The sequence below is a fragment of the Cervus canadensis genome, chromosome 14 (assembly GCF_019320065.1).
Source record: "Cervus canadensis isolate Bull #8, Minnesota chromosome 14, ASM1932006v1, whole genome shotgun sequence".
Lineage (NCBI taxonomy): Eukaryota > Metazoa > Chordata > Mammalia > Artiodactyla > Cervidae > Cervus > Cervus canadensis.
In genome coordinates, this window is record NC_057399.1 from 17,472,660 (window position 1) to 17,486,714 (window position 14,055).

Here is a 14,055-nt window from a genome sequence, read left to right on the forward strand (position 1 = left end):
TTGCACCTTAAAAACTTTGCCAGCCAAGAGAAAACACAAATTCACCATGAAGTTTCAGACCTCAGCTTTCCATTCCAGCCTGCATTCCTAATAGGATGGACAAAAACGCAGCACCAATAAGCAGCAGTGAATAAGGACCCAACTGTGCTGACCTGATTTAATTTACTGCCCTGGCCCCGTGGAGCATTTAGCTATCCTTTAAGAATGCTTAAACCACCATGAAAAGCTGCAGTGGGAATCACCAAACCACTCTCCACCTGGATGAACATACCACAGTGGTTATAGGGTGAAATTCCAGCGCGAGCTGAGAAAATAGAGTAGCATTCACCAGACTGAAAGCACCAGTCTCAGAGGCATTTGGTTGTTAAGCTTTTCGTAGGGAGAGGTGGAGGGGGAGAGAATAAAAGATAATGAGACACTTTGGGGCAGACCAAACTGATGATTCTAATGCTCAGAACCATCTGCCAAGCATATTTTCCTCATTATGTTGTTTACATAAATAAAATAGTCCCTTGCTAGGAGGGTTGAAAAATGTGTGGGCACATAAGAAAACTGAGTTCTTTAGTTTGCCTACATAATCTAGGCAATAAAAACTACTCTAAGGAAACTCACTCATCTGGCAAAATAAAAACCAAGAAGTATTTATTTTGCTCCTTTAATTTGGGGCCGAGGCTATGTTAAGTCTGAGCAACTATGAAAAAAGCAAATCTACACTTCCTCAAAAATAAATGTAGAAAAGTCAGAAAGTTCTTTTATTGATTCATGTATGTTAACACACATACACAACAGAATGCGGGGTGGCGGGGGCAGAAACCTTCCAAACTTTGTCTTTAAATGTCTCCTTTTGTCTAAAAGACTTCTTAATTTCTCTAAGTTGTCATGCCAATGGATCTTCCTGGTCTGGCTAATTGGAATCAGGCGGGTTGGATGCGTGTGTGTGATTTCATAAAATTAAGCAGGTCATTCCTCACTTTGAAAGCTACAGTTGCCTCGGAAACACTGCTGCTTCCATGGTCATCTCATTTTGCCTCTTTTGTCCCATAGGACCCAGCTTTAGGGAGGCATCATTTATTTACAGGCCTTTCCACTGGGCTTCACCGATCAGCCAATAATACTGTGGACACACACTTCTAATGGCCTATGTTTTGAAACTGAGTCTAATTTAATGGCGTGGGGCCCAAACTCCTTTTCCAGGACAGCCATTAAAGGATGTAGGTTATTGCTGTTGTCACCATTGATATTTGTCATTGTAATGTAATTAGGGCCCTAAAATGATGCATTACAGCCCTTGGCACAGCTTCTATTAAAATCTTTTCTTCTGCTCACTGAACTGCGACCTGCTTTCTGATGAATAACAGACAGACAGCTTTAGGGTAAGGAGCAGATTCATCAAAGAAGTATTTTTCAGCTTTGTGGAAAGAAAGGGAGTTGGGGGTGGGGGGGCGGGGAGGCAACCTAGGAGAAAAAGCACCAGGGGAGGAAAACCCACAATACACATTTGAATTTCATCTGACCACTTGAAATTCTGATTGCATCTGACGAATCTTGCTTAGACAATATATTCCCAGTCTTCGAATCTCATGGTTAATCAGGGCTCTAATCTGCTATCCATCAGCCTATGCCAGCACTGTAGCTTCCAATCAAATTTATAGGTGAAGCGGCTCATGCATCCCTGAGCAAGTCCATTCACAGACAGCCCATTTAAACGGGCAGAGATTCTGAAATACTGCTGTGGGGCTTTCTGGATGTTATCATGGTATTCAGAGCTTTATGGAACTGCTAACTACTGCCTTCAGATGCCCGTGATATTCCAAAACAGCATTAATGGCCCCCATAAAAGAACAATTGCTCATGCCAAAATATAACAAAATTATTGTTTTTGCAGCCATAGTTTGTCAAATACATTAACAATTTTGACACTTTTATTACGACTTCCTCAATCCATCAAGATATTCATTTTTTTAAAAATTCCACACATATTTTCCTACCCTCAATTCACTACCATTCTATCTTCCCTTCCTATAATTTTCCACCTTTATGTCACCCTCCAATAAGAACCAACAAAAACAATGACCAGCCCACTAAAAAAAAAAACAAAAACCTGCTTGCACAAAGTATTTTAGGAAAAGGCAACTTAACAAAAAGGGCATTCTATGAGAGTCCCTTGGTTCCGCACTTGACACCTGGCACACAAATGCTGACAGGCTAAATAACCCCCCCCAAAGTGGTGATGGCCAGCAGACTGGCAGCATGACCAGTTAGTAATGAAACAGAAAAACACTGAGAGAAACCATTTATCCCCTTTTTCTTCACACTCCAACTCAACAATCATTGCAAGATTTATTAACTACCTTGCATCATGGGAAAGCAATGTCATGCACTGAAAAGAATCTCACAATTCAATCCCTTAAAATGTATCAAATATTAAAACACATTGTATCACATAAGTTCTTTATTACTTGTAACAAATTACACTAGTTATTTAAGACAAAAAACTAGTTAAGCCTACACTTGAACTGAATTACATCCCCTCAAATCGTCCTAATAAAATATTTAATTCTTATTTTGATTATTTCTGCCTATATGATTTCCTTAAAAAATAAATTTTACTTTAGTGACATAATAAACGAGAGAAAGTACAGATTACTTGATCAAAGACATGCATAAAAAGGAACAGTTTAAAAAAATGTTTGTGTTTTTGTTCTCTCATCAAAACAGGAACAACACTACTATATAGTATTGTTGAAGTAAAACAGAACAACAAAACAATACTATTTCTGTAGCCAATGGGGTGAGAGGGAGGTGCAAAAAAACAGTTATAGTTTCAGGAAAACATTCTCAAAGAGTAACATTTCACAATTAATTTGTTTTTATATAGCAGTTTCTCTGCCAAAAAAATTTAAGATGAATCTATTTACTGTATTGTTTATCAAGAACATACATCATATACATAAACACAAAAAAACTGAAAAAAAAATCCTCACTTATTCTGTCTGAAATGTTTTTCAGAGTAAGTACAAATAAATCCAACTCTCTCCTTCAAGCCCCTTTTACTACTATACAACCAAGACTATTTTTTTTAATTTCAATCATTAAATAAATTACCTTGATTTGTTATTGATTTGCTCTAAATTATTTGAGAAACAGTACAATTTCTGGAACTGGTCCTGCCTGTCCACAGATTAAAGTCAGAAGACTAAAGAGAAATTCTTCCCAACTTAATAAACATAGGAAAAAAACATGTGAGTTGTAGTATTCCTTGAAACTGACAACAAGTGTTTATCTTGTCATCAAAATTCAACTTTACAAAAGAGGTAAGAACATGTTAATAAATAAAACTAATTGTATTTTTTTAAAGCCAGACTGGAATAAGGCTTAGAGATTTAGATTTAAATCCAAAGTATTATCAGCATTGCTAGCAAGCTGATAAACCATATGCATACACGTGATTATTTTACACAAAATATTTTATATTGCTCAATAAAGCAATATAATGAAGTAGTAACATTGTAAGAATCAATTTAACAGGACATCTATGAGTTCCCTAAAGGACTGATTCAAACTAAGAAGACTTTTTTGTCTTCTGAAAAGTACTAAGACAATTGTAAAAGCTCTCATCATTCTACTTCCTCTAACAAAAAAGAGGTACTATATAAAAGTACTCAATTATATTACCTTGAATGATATGAAAGTGCCAATAATCAAATATGTTTTATTCACTCCCCTCCCCTAGGGAGTAGCAATGAGTCTATTAATTGTAATAACTCAAGCAAGGTCAATCTGCTTTGTGTTTTGAACCCATGTTTATGCCACTTACTGCATGCTAAGTGTGCTTTTAAAGTACCCAGCGAGCACTTATCTGCATACACTGAGGTTCCCCATTCCTTTGTTCTAACAAGATAGATGGGTGTGGTGCTAGTGCAGGAACACAGGCGACGATGTCTTTCCCGGAGAGTATCACAGAATGCCTACATTTCATGAAACTCTTCCCATCTGTCCCCAAAGGTGAAGCTGTATTTCACTGATGCATTTCTGCAATAGTTTAAAGAAAAGCGCCCCTTGAGCTTCCTAGAAAGTCTTTAAGGGAATTACCAGACATTTGCTCGTCCTACCAACATCTTCTGGGTTCTGGTTATTGTATTTAAATACTGTTCCTAAAGGGATGAGTGATAGTTTATCATGGTTGAGAATGACAATCATTTTGCCAGACAGACATCCAATTACTCCCACAAGGTCAAATCATTTCAGTTCTCAAGACTGAAAAATACTGGAACCAATGGTAAGGTTATACTCAGCTCTACCAGAGGGGTGGGGGCAAGCACTAGCCTTCACAGAATCAGGTGGAACTGGTCAGAGACACTCAAGTTTTGCACGTGCTTATTTCCTCTGCACTCGTGGGCCAGCATATCACACAGCAAGACCTGCCAGCTATTTTCTGATGTCTCCTGTGTCTCACCTACTCTCTGTCTTCTTTTTTTGCCCCCCCCCACCTTTCCCACTGACATAAATGTATAGGTGCCTTGAATGTGGACTTACGATTAAGCATTTTCATTCTTGGTAATAGTGAAAGGGACAAACAGTCCTTGTGCCCACAGTAGGAGAGGATCAGTCAGTTCAGTCGCTCAGTGGTGTCCAACTCGTTGAGACCCCAAGTTTGAAAGTATGCCAGGCATCCCTGTTCTTTACCATCTCCCAGAGCTTGCTCAAACTCATGTCCATCAAGTCGGTGAAGCCATCCAACCATCTCATCCTCTGTCATTTCCTTCCCCTCCCACCGTCAATCTTTCCCAGCATCAGTGTGTCTTTTCCAATGAGTCAGTTCTTCACAACAGGTGGCCAAAGTATTGGAGCTTCAGGTTCAGCATCAGTCCTGCCAATGAATGTTCAGGACTCATTTCCTTTAGGATGGACTGGTTGATCTCCTTGCAGTCCAAGGGACTCTTCTCCAACACCACAGTTCAAAAGCATCAATTCTTCGGCGCTCAGCTTTCTTTATAGTCCAACTCTCACATCCATACATGACTGCTGGAAAAACCATAGCTTTGATTAGACGAACCTTTGTCAGCAAAGTAATGTCTCTGCTTTTTAATATGCTGCCTAGGTTGGTCGTAGCTTTTCTTCCAAGAAGCAAGTGTTTTTTAATTTCATGGCTGCAGTCACTGCTCACAGTGATTTTGGAGCCCAAGAAAATAAAGTCTCCCACCGTTTCCATTGTTTCCCCATGTATTTGCCATGAAGTGATGGGACTGGATGCCATGATCTTAGTTTTTTGAATGTTGAGTTTTAAGTCAGCTTTTTCACTCTCCTCTCACTTTCCTCAAGAGGTTCTTTAGTTCCTCTTTGCTTTCTGCCATAAGGGTGGTGTCATCTGCATATCTGAGGTTATTGATACTTCTCCCGGCAATCTTGATTCCAGCTTGTGCTCACCCAGCCCAGCATTCTGCTTGATGTACTCTGCATACAAGTTAAATAGGCAGGGTGACAATATACAGCCATGAGGAACTCTTTTTCCAATTTGGAACCATTCCATTGTTCCACGTCCAGTTCTAACCGTTGCTTCCTGACATGCACACAGGTTCTCAGAAGGCAGGTCAGGTGGGCTGGCATTCTCATCTCCTTCAGAATTCTCCACACAGTCAAAGGCAAGATCGTTCACCTTTATTTTCCCCAGCATAATCTATATGATTCAAATGTATGTGAGAAATGTCTGAAGACAGGAATTTGAATATTGGAATAAAGCTAGCAAGAAAACCAAGAACTGTGATGGGCCTTCCCAAGTTCTCCTCAAGTACACCTATTCCCAGAAAAGCCAAAAGGCGCCTTTCATACACAAAGAGACAAGCTCTACTTTTCTGTCTGCCTCTTAGGTTGGGCTACAGGCTTCTTCTGCACTCAGTCATCAGGTCTCTGACCAGCTCCACCGACTGTTTCTCTATATCCATATTCCTCAGCAATTCCCTTTCTCTTGTCCTTTCAATTCTACAATGACCCCCATCAGTTTCCTCTTCCTCCTCCCAATTATATAAAATTCCAATTCTTCAAAGCCATCACTGCCAAGAGAACCCTTCTGTCCCCTTCAACTGTTTCCTCTACTTAGTGAAATGGTTCTTCTCAAAGCCGGAGTTGTGCTCCTCCACAGCCTGCACTCCTCTGCCCTGTCAAACACGTGCACGACCACCCAGGTCCAGGCACAGCCTGCCAGTGCATCCATCCACAGGGCTGCCAGAGTTCTGGCCCTGGCATCAAAAACGGGGATAGATTAAGCCTGGGAAGGATAAGGGAGAGGCCCTCTGCCTGGAGCCACCTTTCTCAGATCTCATGGCTCATTCCCTACTCATCATTTCAGTCTCGGTCCACACAACACCTTCTCAAACATCTTCCCTCACCATCCTCCGAGACTCGTCTCCCTGTCTTCTCCAGCTCATTTACAGTCTTCTTCACAACATTTACAATCACCTGAAATTATCTCAGCTATGTTTTTGTTTACATGCACTACAGTAGTGCTTCTCAAACTTTAGTGTGCATAATCATCACCTGGGAATCTGCTTAAAATCCAAGCTAGAGTGGGGCCTGAGAGTCTACACTTCAAACAAACTCCAAAGTGACACTGGCCCTAGAGGTCTGCAGACCACACCCTGAGTAGCAAGGTTCCAGAGAACGGAGAATCAATGAGGGCAGAGAGATCTGTCTATACCCCAACCCTGATTTGTAGAAAACACTCAAAAATACTTGTTGAATGACCAGAAGAAACTGCAATCCAGGTCCGATGGTTGGAATCTCCTGGAATCTTTTGCAAGCATGTAACATTGTCTGGGAATAGTTAGAACACTTCAACCATAAAGGGATACCCACCTAGAGAATTGCTTATACTGATTTCGTATGCTTACCTACCCAATACATAACTTTTCTGGCATTTAGGATGGCACACTGCTCAGAAAGAATAATAAGTAATCACAGCAGGACACAAAAGGAAATGCAAATCCACTCTGGACAATTCCTGCCTGATAAGTAAATGATTAAAGCTTTCATTCTGAAACCCTGGCAGGACGTGTGTTTTAAAAGATCATCTGAGAAATACAAAGGAGATGGCACTCAACCTCCTTCCTGAGATTATTCACACCAGACTGTGATCACCTGACCCACTGGAGATGGGGTATTTATTAGATGGCATGCTAGGAGGGCACCTTGTATGGTGAGTCATGATTAATCTCCCCAGTGGTATCTCCAGAGTGAATCAGTAATTATTCTAACAGCTCAAGAGAAGGCCCCAGCAGGGCATCAGCACCCTCACAGATCTCACACGAAGAGCAATTCCTGACAGTTCCAGGTGTAGTAGGTCACAGGGGTCATACACACGAGCTCAAGCGTAGACTACCTCAGGCCCATCTACCCGCTCAGAAGTCGGACGCTCAGTGCCAGGCTTGGGGAGAGTGGCCACAGCTGCAGAAGACCCCCTTAGAGATGATGCCACCGGAATCCCTTCCAAACAAGGCCCAGGAATTGCTGCAGCACCACACTTACGGGATCTCAAAGATGGATTTAGATACACAAACCCAATCCCCACCCCCAGACAAACCTGGGTGAATATGCTCACTGGAAGAGGGTTCTAACACTTAGCAAGTTTTAACTTCAGATTTACTAATCCCTTGCCTGTTCCTGCGGAGTTTTTCCGTCACTGGTGCAGTATATGACACACACAAGTCCACCAGAACTCACTGACTCCTCATCCAAACTGTCAGTGACTCACACAGGTGCGATTCCTATGAACTGGGAGAAGCTGCCAGTGACAGGCTGCTTAAGAAATTAATTTAAAAAGAAGTCCCATACCACAGACTCAGAGCTCTCTATAATCAGAAAAAGAACAGTATTTTTCCTATCATCAGGCTCACACTCACCTCTGCGTGTTTTCTTCTTTAATATTTTACCAGGCAGCTGAGAAAATTAAACGCGTAGAACATGACTTATCATCTACTTGTGTTCCTATATTCCTAGTCACTTTTAAAATGTTTATCTAGCTGCTCTTTATTGTTCAGGGAGGTAAAAAATTTTAAACATGTGAACCTTAGGAACAGCCAAAACCATGAATATAACACTGCCTTTCTGTCCAATCAACAAATATTTATCAGGCACCTACAATCTGTCAGGCTTACTTGAGGTGCTGACACAGGGAGGGAGATACAGGAGTGAACAAGACAAGTGAGTTCCTGCTGTCATAGAGTTCACACTCGGGCGGTGGAGGCAGGAGACAGAAGCAAACACAAGTATATGGAGAGGAATTTCAGACGCTGAACCACGCTAGGAAAAAGATGAAAGGGTGTGTGTTGGGGGGGCGGGGGGGGGGCTTAAAGAGAAAAGCCTGGGGAAAGGGATGTATCTGGTTTACTTGAGAGGTTAAGGAAAGACAAATAAAGAAGGAACTTAAAAGTGAAATGTGGCTGGAAGCAGCATTGCCCAAAGTAGGTTCTATGCCAAGTGATGCAGATGTTCTTGACAGGTATTATATACATAAAGAACTCCGTGGTCAGATGGCCACATGGAGCTTAAGTTAAACAGGTTCCTTTCCTGCTGACATCCCAGAGCCTCTCAATGGACAATGTGATAAATCTTTGAAAAGGTGTATATAAAAATGCAGGACTAATCAAGCTTCTTTGACTGTGGAATCCTTTCTTCTCAGAGCTCTTACAGGAGATTATATTTCATGGGAAGCACTAAGCTGGTCAATGGCTTCCAGCCCTAGATTTACACTAATATTAGTAATATTAGTAGTGGATCTTTCCCAAACACCAACGCCCAGGCCTCACCCTAGACCGATGAACTCACTCTCAGAGAGGTGAACCCACACGTCAGCATTTTATTTTAAAGCTCCCCCCAGGTGATTCTAATGTACAGACAGCATTGAAAACCATTAAGCTGAAGCATGGGATGCAGGCAATAAAAAAGAGTGGAAAATAAGGACAGAAAGGGTTGACTGGGGTCAGGCTGTGGAAGGTCTTGAATGCCACACTAAAGAGCTTGAACTTTATTTGGGAGCCAGCAAGGACCTATCAAGGACGATTCCTAGGAAAGCTATGATAAATACCAGACAGGAGGTCAAGACACTCCAGGGCATTTCTGCTCTCCACCCTGCTTCTTGTCACTGATTGTGTTGGAGTGGCTGTGGAAGGACAGAAGAGATTTTATAACCACAAAACATACCACAAGAGGAAAGATGGAGGATGAAAGACAATTTCAGAGAATAGGAACAATATGAATTCTCACTGCACCACAAATGTAGGAAATTCAACAAGGCATTTTCAGATATCAGCTCTTTCATTCACTCCTACTCTAACCTGGGAGTGACGGTGGAATCAGAGGTGAATGCCAAATTGATCTGGACCATCTGAAGTTTTTGCTTCCCTGGTGGCTTAGACAGCAAAGAGTCTACCTGCAGTGTGGGAGACCCAGGTTCGATCCCTGGGTCGAGAACATCCCCTGGAGAAGGAAATGGCACTCCACTCCAGTATCCTTGCCTGGAAAATTCCATGAACGGAGGAGCCTGGCAGGCTATAGTCCATGGGGTCGCAAAGAGTCAGACACAACTGAGCGACTTCACTTTCACTTGAAGTTTTTATAATCTAGTACAGATGAAGACTAAATGGAAATAAACACAGTAACAGACAGCGTGTGGTACCTAGGAGGTACACAGAGAAGCCCAACAACTTATGGGGAAGGGTGGAAGAAACCCCTTCCTGCTGAAGTCATTACAGTGACTTTCCGGGGAGAGAGCAACACCATGTAAGCCACATTAATTCCCTAGTTTTTCAAAACTTGTCTGTATACTGCCAGGCACTGTGTTACCCTCTGAAAAAAGAAGAGAAGAACAAGTCAAGATTTATAGAGCCCATAATCTAACAAATGAGACAAACACAAGAAAAAACAAAATGCAGGGTATTTTTCAATGCTTTCACAGGAGACACTTTTTTCCTGAGTAAGGGTGAAGTGAGTCTGCTAGACAAAGGAGAGAGGGCAGGGAAAAGCTCAAGAACATTCCACAAAAGGATCAGCCAACAGCCTGCGACATTCAGATTCTACAAACAGGACTCGGGAAAGGGGACAAGATAAGGCCGAATAGGCAGGTCCAGAAGAACCCAAGGTACTGGGATTATCTCCAAAATGGTTAGACCAGTTAAGAGACAACCGGATTACTCACGGTGAGTCATCTTAAATACGGTGGTAAAGGTACTACTACTCATGATCCTGATAAGTATCATCCTCCACATCCTAACATGCACAGATGCTTTCCTCTCGGCCAGGTACTCCACTTCAGTGGAGAACAATGTAAGAGGATGACCTCTGCCCCCATTTTACAGATAAAGCCACAGAAGAGTAAACTGGTTTAGCCATGCACCATGATCAGATAGCTGGAGAGGAGACAAATGTGGGAGTATGGGAGAACAGCAAAAGACCAGAGGACTGACAAGGTGTGGCTACTGAAAGGGAAAGGCAATCATTACCTGCCTCTGGGTTTCTGGCTTGAGAAATGGGGTGGCTGGTGCTGGCACTTCCTGAGATAAAGATCACAGGACCACAAGCAGGCTTGTGGGGGAGGATGTCATCTGGGGACATGTTGAGTCTAAGCACTTGTGACACATTCAAGGGTAAGGAGGACTAGGTTACATGCAATGGTCTCAGAGGAAAGATCCAGACTGTAGGGAAAAAAATGAGGATTCATCTACTGAGAGTAGACAAGATCACCTAGGTAAAGGCTGTAAAGGCTAGAGCCATGCTGGAAACACTGGCTGGACTGCCTGGAGTGGAGAAGGGCCCTTGAAGAATGACACAACACAGAGAGGTGCAGAAGTGTACCCAGAGCTCCCGCAAGCCCAGAGGAGGGAGCAGAGCAGGCAAGGCTGCAGGCAGGGTGATGAGCTTCGAGGTGAGCACAGCTGTCCCCCCGGCATGACAGCAAGGGTCTGACGGGGAATAACGGGGAGGACAAGGCAGGAGACAGGCCACACAGGGAGAATCAGCAGCCCGCTGTGACGTCACTAGATTTGGGCAATGGGAGGAAGTAAGGAATCCATGATTTCAACGTGTAAAGCCTGTATATGGTGCCACCATTCATTAAGATAGGGAAGTCACAAGGCTGATTTCAAGGTTTACCTGGGGGGACAGTTATGGAAAGGTACAGGAAGAATCCAGACTCAAGTGGCAGAACATTCTGCAAAGCATACCAGATACTGTGAACGACAAACTGTGGAGTCCCATATCCCAAGGAGACTCTAATTACCACTGACTTTACGCAAACCCTAAGTGATCTGGGACTCTGTTTCTACAACCACGAAATGGGAAGAATAATGCTGCCCCACATCTCATTGGCAGAAATATTTATGAGTAGACTTATTAATATAATCCCTTCAGGTATGTAGTACTATTTAAGACAGACTGAGATTAGATAGTGCTACAAATTGAGCAGCTGTATTGTTAGGTATCGATTGAAGCTTAGGGCTCTTCCTGTCTCTCAATTAAGAAGACATCACTCACTAATTTATACTGCACGGGGGAAGAGTTCCAGATCTAGAAGGGGGTGGGAGGACAGACTCCCAGGCACAGTAATAATAAAGGACAGTCCCTCCAATTGATGAAAAAGAGGAATAAGGTCAAAGGCCCAGCCCCAGAAAATCTGCTGTTTCTCCACTTTCCTGCACTGTGACCCAGAAAAGACATTCTCGGTATTTATGTTTTGCTACTGGCAAAGGATCTCTCTTCCTCTTTTCTTGGTAAACAGATACTTGCCCTGGATGCAGTAAATTTTATATATCGTAGTAAAGAGTAAAGAAGAGGCTGGGGGAGAGGAGAAGAGATGGAGGGGAAGTCAGGTTCAATTTCAAAGCTTCTAGCAATTTAAGACTACAGATAACAGTTGAGCCTTACAGAAATATATTGTGTTAGGAAAATGATGAAAATGAAAAACAAAATTTCTTTCTAAAGCAAGTCATTAAATTTAAGAATTCAGAAGTACTCAGAAGAATTTAAACAAGTTTTGCATTAACCAAAACACAAGCTGCAGGGTGTCTCAGCTTCCCACCTGTGACTGAGTCAGATGCCTTAACTTAACATTTTAAACATGTTGAACTTGATCTTACTTTTCACCTAAGTGGCTTTTAAATGTACTTTATTCTGGGGGTTAAACTTTCCTTCATTGTATGAACATCAATTTATCTATTCCTAATTTATAAAACAACTCTGATAAGCCTTCTGATTTAATATTCCAAAGCACTGCTACCGAAAGTAGTCAGTCCCCAAACTGTTGCCTATCAGCAAGAAACTAATGGGCTCGTTTCAGAATTAAGTCAGCTAGGTGGGGGTTTTTTGTTGTTGCTGTTCCTTGGTTTCGTTTTTTCAACAATGAAGATATTCCTGATGAAGAGAGGAGTACACTGATTAGAGTCTGGTTGGGGCTTCCCAGGGGGCTCAGTGGTCAAGAATCTGTCTGCCAATTCAGGAGATGGAGGTTCGATCCATAGGTCGGGAAGATCCCCCAGAGGAGGAAACGGTAACCCACTCCAGTAGTCTTGCCTGAGAAATCCCACAGACAGAGGAACCTGGCAGGTATTAGTACGCAGGGTCTCACAGAGTCTGACACAACTTAGCAATTAAGCACGCACGTGCAAGCTCTTTAAGGCCCACCAGCAGCAAACAGTTGAAGGACCTGCACAAGTCCGTGGGCCACAGTGAGCAGCACAGCTCGAGCATCAACGTTCCTACAATGCAAACTCTAACTTCTTGTTGCCTGGGACTTAAAAACAGGTGACAGATAACCTAACCCTTTCATGGCCACAAAATTCTCCAACACAGCTCCAATAAGGAGCATTCCCTGAGGCCCTGCCTGATTGTGTAGAGACACAAGCGTCCACAGTCATATTTACTTCAGTGTGGGCGACAGCCTAGAAATCAGTTCTGCAGACACCGCAGCCACAGGGTCTTCCCATGAGATCACGCTGCCTGCTAGTCTGCTACTGTGCTACAACAAACAAAGACAAAAGACCACAATTATATACTGTATTCTTAATTCTAAATGACAGGATTAAAGCAGAGCACGACACATGTCACAGCTTAAGGACACCTGCCCATCTTTCACAACAAAATACACTCCAAAATTAGAGTTTTGCTTGCTTTAATTTTCATTTTCTGCAAAGAACGTGCCAACATGAGAAACTAAATTACAACAAAATAAACCATTTCACGATTCTTGTTGCTCATTCACTCAAAACATCACTCAGGAACTAGAGACCAATATAAGCAGGGCAGCCATTGAAGGATGAGAAGAAAGGAGACAGAAGTTAAAAGCATTAAGTACTTAGCAGAGTGGGGTCTCAGTGAGCAGAGAGGGGAGAGGTGAAAAGTGCCCCTCATCTCCATAGCCATGAAACCACCCCAGACACCAGCTGAAGCTCAGTCAGGCTACCTAAGCAATGCACCATTCAAACTGTTTCCATCTGTTGAACTGCTCCAGAGATGCTTGTCTAAACTTAAGCAATGAGAAGTTACACAGAGACACCACACTGCCTATCAATCTTGACATCCTAAGTGGAGACTTTTATTCAAGCAGCACATGGACTCCCAAGCACTACCAAAACTATACCACGGAAATAAAAATTAACAGACTTGGAAAAAAATTCTGGAGATTTTGGCTCCTTGACACTCAAAAAGTGGTTGTTGGACCAACAGAATGGGCATCACGGGAGCATTAGAAAAGGAGAATATGAGGCACCACTTTAGACCCACAGAAACAATCTCATTTTACCATGATCTCCAGTGATTAGTAAGCATATTACAGTCTGGAAGCACTCCTCTAGTTCACTGGCTCTCAACCCTGCCGCAAATCAGAAACATCCCTGGAGCGTTTAGAAAAATACTGATGCCCAGGTGGCAGGTTAGGTAGCCTGGGAATCAGCACCTTATAAAACACACTGATCCAGTCCTATACCCTCGTCTTATGGAAATGGACGAGAAATTGAGACCCACAAAGTTAGATGATTTGTCAAAATCACAGGAAGTTACTGGCTGAATTAA

General features: G+C 42.4%; 1 protein-coding gene across 9 annotated transcripts in view; it reads right to left on the reverse strand.

The window, feature by feature from the left end:
* The window catches only part of TLE4 (TLE family member 4, transcriptional corepressor), a 152,610-nt gene that overhangs the window by 114,689 nt on the left and 23,866 nt on the right, over positions 1-14,055 (reverse strand). The window contains exon 1 of one of the 9 annotated variants that reach the window (XM_043486465.1): positions 4,537-4,697. The exons of the other annotated variants lie outside the window; for them this stretch is intronic. The gene's annotated coding sequence lies outside the window, so the exon portion shown is untranslated. Of the gene's footprint in view, positions 1-4,536; positions 4,698-14,055 lie in introns of those variants that run through there. 9 annotated transcript variants of the gene reach the window in all.